This window comes from Myodes glareolus, chromosome 2, assembly GCF_982192425.1.
Source record: "Myodes glareolus chromosome 2, mMyoGla1.1, whole genome shotgun sequence".
In the NCBI taxonomy this organism is placed as follows: domain Eukaryota; kingdom Metazoa; phylum Chordata; class Mammalia; order Rodentia; family Cricetidae; genus Myodes; species Myodes glareolus.
Window position 1 is genome coordinate 80,935,978 of NC_142027.1, and position 8,344 is coordinate 80,944,321.

At 45.6% G+C, this 8,344-nt stretch overlaps 1 protein-coding gene across 5 annotated transcripts in view; it reads right to left on the reverse strand.

Annotated features, from left to right (window-relative positions):
• The window catches only part of Yeats2 (YEATS domain containing 2), a 90,166-nt gene extending 83,272 nt beyond the window's left edge, over positions 1-6,894 (reverse strand). For 2 of the 5 annotated variants that reach the window (XM_087902326.1, XM_087902354.1), the window contains exon 1: positions 6,749-6,894. The gene's annotated coding sequence lies outside the window, so the exon portion shown is untranslated. Of the gene's footprint in view, positions 1-6,462; positions 6,482-6,748 lie in introns of those variants that run through there. The other 3 variants (XM_087902328.1, XM_087902342.1, XM_087902337.1) reach the window with 3 other exon arrangements.
• Between the last annotated feature and the right edge of the window lie 1,450 nt (positions 6,895-8,344).

The following is an 8,344-nucleotide window of genomic DNA, read 5'->3' on the forward strand; positions in this document are numbered from 1 at the left end:
AAAGATAGTCAAGGTAATTTAAGAAAAGCTGGCAAAAAAAAAAAAAAGCTAAGAATAAGCCTTTCTGTGTGATTCTTTGGAAGCTGGGTGGTGGGCACCCCTAAAAGTCAGAAGAGTAAAATACTCCACAACACTGGAAACTTTGTTTGTGTTGTTTTGTTTTTGTCTTTTGAGACAGGCTCTCTCTGTGTAACATCCCTGGCTGTCCTGAAGCTCACTTTGTAGACCAGGTTGGCCTCAAACTCAGAGATCCACCTGCCTCTGCCTTTGGAGCGCTGGAATTAAAGGTGTGTGCCCCCACTGCTAGACTTGGAAATTTACTAAAAGGTCTCAGTTCTCAGATTCTCAATTTTTAGCAAAAAAAGAAAAAGGAAAGGCACATAGTTTTAAATTTTCTCATTTTGTGCAATATAATCTAAATAAACAGACCACTGCATAAAAAAGTCTCAGTTCTCAGTTCAGGGAAGACCTAGAACCCTAGAACCCATACAGAATCCGGCTATCTCACAGGAAATGCAGCTAACTTTGAAGGTAAGAAGTAAAATCTGATACATTAAGGCTCTTGGGGAGATCTGCCAAAGACTACACCACGTATCTCGTCAATAATTTTATATTCATTAGGGCATGTGAATTTTTGAACTAATGAGATCTGCGCACCCTGTTTGGCAGTGGGGATATGGAGGGATACAGCACAAACCGCACCCCTTGCAGGCAGGAGGTTCCTAAGATCCAGGCAGTGATTCAATGCTCCTTCTTCCTCCCTTCCAAATTCTTCAGGTCAGACAAAACTTTCTGCCGTGTGAACAAGACAACCAGCATTCCTGTAGTAAGTATCAGAACAAGAAATCTACATGCCACTCCAGAAATCCAGAAAACTGGTACACTTACTCAACAGTGACTCAAGCAACAAAGATGAATCTCGGTCTTTGAGGCAAGAGAAAGGAACCAAACAAGGGTATATACTGAAGGATTCTATCTCTTAAAGCCCTCAACAGACAAATAAATGCATGGTCAGAGGAACAACTTTTTTGTTTTGTTTTTCAAGACAGAATTCCTCTGTGTAGCCCTGGCTGTCCTGAAACTCACTCTGTGACTAGGTTGATCAGAGAAACTTGTAAGTAGCTGGTGGTGACTAACTTGGAAGAGAATAAAGGCTCTTTCAGGTGACTGTGTCTTATAAATTAGTTAGAGTGTAAATTAAAAGAGAAGTCATTCAATTGTATATTTAAGAATCTGTTTCACTGTATGCAAACTATATCTGTTAAGCATTATAAAAGATGTTTCTTATCTGTCCCTACCTGTTTGCTGTGACGTGATCTGCAAACTTCCATGCCCTAGCCCCTTTTTGTCTTGATCTCAGATCCAGGTACATTGATTGCCCTTCTTTGTCCCTCAAATATTCTTGAATGTTCTGCACTTCTGTGTTTCTGATTCCTTCTGCCTTAGAAGTTCATCCTCTGGGTTAGCGTTCATCAGATCCAAGCTCAAACACCCACTTCATCTGAGAAGGTCTTCCTTGAGCACCTCACCCAACATTTCTTCTCCCACACCCTTCCTCCAAAGTGTCTGAAAATATTCAATAAACTGTTCAAAAGTAGCTAAAAGACCAGCCAAGGTAGAAACTCCCACAACAAACATAACTACGAGCATTCACAGTTCCCAGGAAATCTATATTGTGTTCCATCTTAAACACACAACCAAACCTGTACTGCAGGAGAGTCCGGAGGCACAAGCCTTTAATCCTAGTACTTCAAAGGCAGAGACAGACAGAGCTCTATGAGTTCAAGGTTAACCTGGTCTAAGCAGTAAGTTAGGATAGCAAGGAATACACAGTGTGGTCGCGTCTTAAAAAAAAAATACATCAAAATACCAACAAAATTGAGAGGCATGCTCCTATCCCCATAAGAAGTCCCTGTCCTAGCTTTTCTAAGTGATGAGATTACAGGCATGACTGACCACACCAACTACCCTTGGTGTCGGCATTTTTTACCACCATGTAACTAATAGTTCCCTCTCTTCACTCTTCTGACCGAATTGCACAGCCCTTGTCTAATGAAAGCAAATTCTACCTCTGCAGAATTAAAGTTCCCATGCCTAAACACACAATCCACCTTCCAATGGACTCGGATTTTACTTTGACCTTTCCATATTACAACACTCTTCATCCTTCAAGAATCAAACTCACCCATGTTGTAAACCCCAACCTTAGAAACTCCTCTGTAGCTCAGACAGACCTTGAACTTACACAATCCTCTTGTTTTAACTTAAACAGCTGAAGTTACAGGTGTGTAATGCCCAGCTAAAACCTGGGTGAATGCTTCCGCAATCCCAAGACAAGCAAATCAAGTGTTTACGGTTATACGTTGACTAGTGGCATACGACTCTAAGCCTAGCACTGGGAGGTATAGGGCAGGCTGATTGTAGGGATCCTGAGTTCAAAGCCAGGCTGAGCTGCACATCCAGACCCCTCTCTCTTCCCTAGAGCCAGGCATGGTGACTCACAACTGTAACATCGGCACTGGGGAGGCGGAGAGAAAAAGGAGAATTGCCAAGAGTTTGTGGCCTGTTTGTCATACTCAGGAAACTCTAGGCCAGCCAAGCTTCAGAGTATCGGCCTGTCCCACCCCCAACCCCTCAAAATTCATAAACACGAATTTACAAGCCTACACAAACTCACCACCACCAACAAACAGCAACTTTTGTCTCTTGTACTGTTGCAAAGGGAACCCAGGTCCTTGCACAGCGCTTCACTGAACTCCACCTCCAGTTTTTCCCTGGCCACACAGACCAAAGGATATGAAAACAACCCATTACACATTCTTGTTTATCTGCGAGGGAAAAGTTCACTGGCCTGATCCTCCAACAGGCAGGAGCATACAGCCTGACAAGAGGAGTGGATTAAAGTCACAGTGGCCAAGTTAAAGAAGAGGCAACAAAGAGTAAAGATAAAATCTAAAATCCACAGCTGAGGGCTGGAGAGCTGATTTAGGGGTTAAGAGTCTTTGCTCCTGCATAAGTCCCAGGATGGAGGAGTCCCAAAACCCACATGAAGACTCACACAATTGCAGGGAAACCCAATGTCCTCTTTTGACCTCCATAGGTACCTGGAACTCATGTGGTACACATACATACACACAAACAAAATGCTCATACACATTAAAAAAAAAACTTCAAAGAAAAGAATCAAGAAAAGAAAAATCCATGATGGCAGGCTAGAGAGATGGATCCAGGATTTGTGGACTATTTCCTGCATAGCCATTAGGATCAGAAGTCAGATTTGGACCCCAGCAATCACAGAACCTAGGTGTACTACAAATGCCTCTAATTCTAGCTCTGAGGGATTTGATGCACAGGTGTGCACCCGCACGCATATACATTCACACAGATAATACAGAAAATAAATAGTTCTTTAAATGCATGGTTGAATGAGACTAGTCATTCCAAGTATTTCTGAGACTATACCCAAACAGAGGAAATGAAATTTTCCCAAATGAGGGTAAGGTACAGCCTACGTGGGTTGTATTCACAGAGCTATGATGTAAATCTTAGCTCTCCAAACGTGCATACACATCAGGCATGTGCACAACCTAGAACTTCTCACATGCTATGTAACTGCTTACCACAGAGCTATACATCCCCCATCCCTCCCTCCACCTGGACTTCGCACTGTATTCTGAGACAGGACTACCTTGAACTTACTCTGTAGCTTTAAGCTAGGGATTGTCTGCTAAAAAAGTTTATCTACATCTGGACTCTTTTAAGCTTTTTTGTTTGTTTGTTTTTTAATGTGTATTCACGTTTTGCCTACATGCAGGTAAGTGTAATGCATATGTGCCTCATACCCACAGAAGACAAGAGGCCACTGGGTCCCTTCAACCTAGAGTTAAGGGTTGGTTGTAAGCAACCATGTGGGTGCTGGGAAGCGAACCCGGATCCCCTGCAAGTACAGCAACTGTTCTTAACCACTGACGCATTTCTCCAGATTAAAAGGACTTATTTTTATTTAAGTGTACACATATAAGCATATGCATTCAGGTGCCCTTGGAGATCAGAAAGGGTATAGGATCCCTTGGAGCTGGAATTACAGACAGTTGTGAGCAGCCTGACAAGGGTGCTCGGAACTAATCCTGGAACCTGCAAGAGCAGCAAGTGCTCTTAATTGCTGAATTGCTGTGTTAACTCTCCAGCTCCGTAACCCTTCTGCTTTCATCACACAAGTACCTGGGCTTACAGGCCTGCACCACCAAGCCTCGCTCTTCTTATAGTCTGTAATTTTTATTATATTCTAGCTGGTATTCTAGCTGGGCATGGTGATGTCACCTAATGACATCACATATGCAGAAGCACCAAGTGTGTACGGCTACCCTTGGCTGTGTGAGTTCAAGGCTCCTGTTCCAAGTAACTAAATTAATTTACCAACCCAAAGCAGTGTACAGCAAACTACAGCACGCCAAATAATACACAGCAGGCAGCACGTAAAACTGTAGATTTTACGGAGAAGCTTTGACATGCTATTCAAGTCAGTCATGTTTAATAGCTAAAGAACATTTACCAGTGAAACAGAAAACAGAAAGTAAAAAATAAAAAGGCTGGAATCATACTTCAGTGTTGTGACTGCCTAGCGCACAAAAGGCCCTGGGTTTCATCTCCAAGCACTCAGAACAAGGTCTTCACGACAGAACAGGAATGTTGGAGAGATGGCTCAGTGGTTAAGGGCATTATTGATTGCTCTTTCACAGAACTCATCCAGGGCCGAATCCCAGGACCCATGATGGCTGACAACAGTCTGGAACTCCAGTTCCAGAGGCTCTGACACCCTCTTTGGGCCTCTGTGGATGCCTCATGATTGTGGTGTACAATCATGCAGACAAAACACTCATACACTTAAAATTAAAATTCTTAAACTGTTAAAAAAATGTTAAAATATGCCAGTAGCCAAAAAGGGCTAGGGATAAGCCTCGGGGAAAGTGTGTGTGCAGACACGTGTGTGTGCAGACACGTGTGGGTAAGTGGCATGCACAGGGAGGTCAGAGAACAACTTAAGCGAGTCGGCTATTTCTTTCTAGCATGTGGGTCGTGCGGATGGAACTAAGACCACCTTCTTTGTTTCTTCTCTGTCCTTTGATTAAACTTTTAATTCTGAGTGTTATACTGTCACATGTAACTGTTTTCTCAACATATTGACCTTGTAACAAATAAGTACTTAGCATTTATTTCATCAAAATAGAGCTCAAGAGTCTCCATCTCAATATACAACACAGTTATCTACCTATTAAGTCGCTCAAAATAGGAATTAAAGAAGCAATGCAAGGTATGTTGGAAAAGCCTATAATCTCAACTCTCAGGAGGTGGGACAGAAGGATCCGGGAGTTCAAAGTCAACCTTGGCTACATATTGAGTTTGAAGCCTGCCTAAGCTAAATGAGACCCTATTTCAAAACAAAACCAAAATACCCAAAACAAACACACCCACTCTAAAAAGAAACAAATCAAAAAGCATCCCTCAACAGTGTGGTGCCTCCAAGTCCAGGCTCTCTGCAGCTGAAAAGACAAAGTTCAAAGCCAACGTGGGCTACACCAACACCACCCCGCTTTACCAATCCATTTCCAAGTCTTGCTAATTCTATCTCCAAAATATCTTCTTGTGTTTTCACTCTGTCCATGTCCATGGACTTGGTCCAGGCTCCCATGGGCGGCTGCATCCTTGACTCCCCAGTTAGCACTGTTGACTTCTTCAATGTAGTGGTTGGATTACGCTACAACCTTCCAAAACCTTTACACAAGCGTCGCACAAAAAGTAAAAGTCAGTTAGGTGTGGTGGTGCACGCCTTTAAATCCCAGCACTTGGGAGGCAGAGGCAAGTGAATCTCTGAGCTCAAGGCCAGCCTGGTTTACACACCGAGTTCCCCAGAAAGCCAGGGCTAAACAGCGAAACCTTGTCTCAAAGAAAAAGTATACCATTTAAGACATCCACCCCCCTCACATGTTCTGTTTAGGTCCTACCTTTGCAAAAGTCTACACAAACAAATATATACACCATAGAAATTATTTGTGAACATTAAAACTTTTTTCCCGGTCTTCATTTTTAATTTAAGATGACTGACTAGTTGTTACTTTTTAAGAGCAACGATACTGCTGAATGTATGTAATATTATGTTATAGTTTACATTAATGAGAAAATGGAATTTTAAAAGTGGGTTGTTTCAGTAATTAACAAGTGCGCCTAAATGAAAACACTAGCAATATCAAAACTAGTAAGATGTGAGTGAACTGCAGGCAGGACATAGTATTTTCTGTTTAACATAAATACATGCATAATGGAGATGAGCTCTAAACCTTATTGTCCTCTGCAATCTGGCTACAGCCCACCGAGTCATCTTTCTGGAAAAGCCCTCACTTTCCGAAGCTTCCTCCGGGACCCAGAACCGTCGCAAGCCCTCGGGCAGACTCCTCTCAACCTTACCCAGCTCCGGCAGATTTCTTTGAACAAATCCAAACTTGCCGAGGCCACCTCGTCTCAGGACCACCCGCAGGTCACCGCGCAGGCTCAGCTGCCGTGCCTGCACGGAGCCCCGTCTGAGGCTGCGCGGCGGGAAGGACCCTCCCCACGCTGGACCTCGCACCCCGCGGACCAAGGCGCCCACCCGTCCGCGCCGCTGAGTTGTCCGCGCGACCGCGGTGGGGGAGGGGTGCACGTGCCCGCGCCAGACAATGCCCCGCACGCGACGCGCGCCCGCGCGAACACTCACCCTTCCTGTGCGTCCGGCTGCAGCGTGACCCCGCTGGGACCCGGAACCCACACGCGGAGGGAAGGAGCGAAGGGGCCGAGCCCGTGGAACCGCCGCGCGAGGCCCGGGACCCGCCCGCGCGGAAGCTCACGACACACAAGCCCGCCCGCCGTGCGGCTCCGCCCCGCACGTCAGCTCGGGGGCGGTGCGGCGCGGGCGCGCGCGGCGGGGGCGGGGCCGGGCCCGGCACGGCCCGAGTAGCGGGAGCTGCCCCTGAACTCTGACCCCGGGCTTCAGGCTACGTCGCTCCGTGAGGGGGATCGACCCCTCGTGAGCTCGTCGTCGGCTGTCTTCACGCTGAACGTTTGAGAGAATATTAGCTCACTCGTAGTCATGGCAATAGTAACTATGGTGACTGTACTGCTGAGCGTGCCATCTTGCGTCAACTCTGCTAAGTGATAGGGGTGTACATAGCAGCAGTAACCTGGCATGGTGCAGTAATACTTGGAGTCTGGGGGCTGAGGCAGGAGCATCACAAGTACAAAGCCTGCCTAGCAAGATCGTGAATTCAAAGTAAAAATTGCGTAGAGCAATGCCGTGGGTCTAACCCCCAGCACCAGAAAACATTAAAAAAAAAACAAACAAAAAAGCAAAACAAAACCAAAAGGGAAGGAAGGAATTAATCATTACAAAGCCATTTTACTAGATGCAAAAAACTGACTGGGATGTAGTGACTTCCCTTCCCCTGGCCCCAGATGTTGGGTTGGCTGAAATCTACAAGGAAAGAAAACCAATGAGGAGGGAAGTTTGGAAATGTTAAAAACAGGTAATTAGTGACAATACATCAAGCCTGGGCTTTCCATTTAAAATCGCTTGAGACCAGCCATATTCTATACCACCTGCCCAAGTCTTTATTTTTACTCGACCGTAGCCTCCATTCTGTCCCAGTGTTAGGTATATTTCTTAAGACAAGCCTCTCCCGCCAACACAATTCCAATCAGACCAAATTAGACCGAATTAAAAATGCCCATGTTTAATAAATGCAGCGTTCCCCCGTGGCTGTGAGCATGGTGAGGAAAAGAGAGAGAGGGGAGACCACAGGAAATCCAGAGAATGCATGTTCCCTTTCTGGGCAGCAGCCTAAATAGCCTGTGGGGTTGGTCCACTGCTTGGAGACAGAGGCAGGTGGATCTCTTGAGTTCAAGGCCAGCCTGCTCTACTTAGTGTAAGCCTCCTGACTCAGTCGGAAAGGGATCCTGGCACTTGAGAGCCAAGAAATACTGTTACAGCTTGGGTGAAAAGGTATTCTGGCAGTCGGGGGACAGGGACTACTGAGTGTTACAGGTCAGGTGGAGGAGTGTTCTGGCAGTCAGGAACCAGGGACTACCACACTTCACAGTTAGCATAGCAGCTTACAGCCCTGCTCTTGGTAAAGGCTTCACCAATATAACAGCTCTGCTCCAGCAGGAGAGGGCTTCTGCAGCAAAGTTGTTACAGTTCGGCTCCAGTACCCCAGAGTTTAACAACTCCTCCCTGCTAGGGTCAAGTTTTCCCAGCGAAAAGTATTACTGGCCCAATCGCCTCTGTCTCTGCTCTGGCAGAAGAGGTCTCACTCAA